This window comes from Triticum aestivum, chromosome 3A (assembly GCF_018294505.1).
Source record: "Triticum aestivum cultivar Chinese Spring chromosome 3A, IWGSC CS RefSeq v2.1, whole genome shotgun sequence".
Classification (NCBI taxonomy): Eukaryota; Viridiplantae; Streptophyta; class Magnoliopsida; order Poales; family Poaceae; genus Triticum; species Triticum aestivum.
The window spans coordinates 708,144,800-708,145,842 of NC_057800.1; positions in this window are offsets into that span (position 1 = coordinate 708,144,800).

The following is a 1,043-nucleotide window of genomic DNA, read 5'->3' on the forward strand; positions in this document are numbered from 1 at the left end:
GGCCCAGAGATACCTCTCTGACAATCGGAGTGACAAATCCTAATCTCGAAATACGTCAACCCAACATGTACCTTTGGAGACACGTGTAGAGCACCTTTATAATCACCCAGTTACGTTGTGACGTTTGGTAGCACATAATCTCATAGACATAGGATCATGTATAAGTCATGAAGAAAGCAATAGCAACATACTAAACGATCGGGTGCTAAGCTAATGGAATGGGTCATGTCAATCAGATCATTCATCTAATGATGTGATCCCGTTAATCAAATAACAACTCTTTGTCCATGGTTAGGAAACATAACCATCTTTGATTAACGAGCTAGTCAAGTAGAGGCATACTAGTGACACTCTGTTTGTCTATGTATTCACACATGTATTTTGTTTCCGGTTAATACAATTCTAGCATGAATAATAAACATTTATCATGAAATAAGGAAATAAATAATAACTTTATTATTGCCTCTAGGGCATATTTCCTTCAGTCTCCCACTTGCACTAGAGTCAATAATCTAGTTCACATCGTCATGTGATTTAACAGCAATAATTCACATCACCATGTGATTAATACCCATAGTTCACATCGCCATGTGACCAACACCCAAAGGGTTTACTGGATTCAGTCCTAGTTCACATCGCTATGTGATTAACACCCAAAGAGTACTAAGGTGTGATCATGTTTTGCTTGTGAGAGAATCTTAGTCAATGGGTCTGCCACATTCAGATCCACATGTATTTTGCAAATTTCTATGTCAACAATGCTCTGCATGGAGCTACTCTAGCTAATTGCTCCCACTTTCAATATGTATCTAGACCGAGACTTAGAGTCATCTAGATAAGTGTCAAAACTTGCATCGGCGTAACCCTTTACGACGAACCTTTTGTCACGTCCATAATCGAGAAACATATCCTTATTTCACTAAGGATAATTCTGACCGTTGTCCAGTGATCTACTCCTAGATCACTATTGTACTCCCTTGCCAAATCAGTGCAGGGTATACAATAGATCTGGTATACAACATGACATACTTTATAGAACCTAT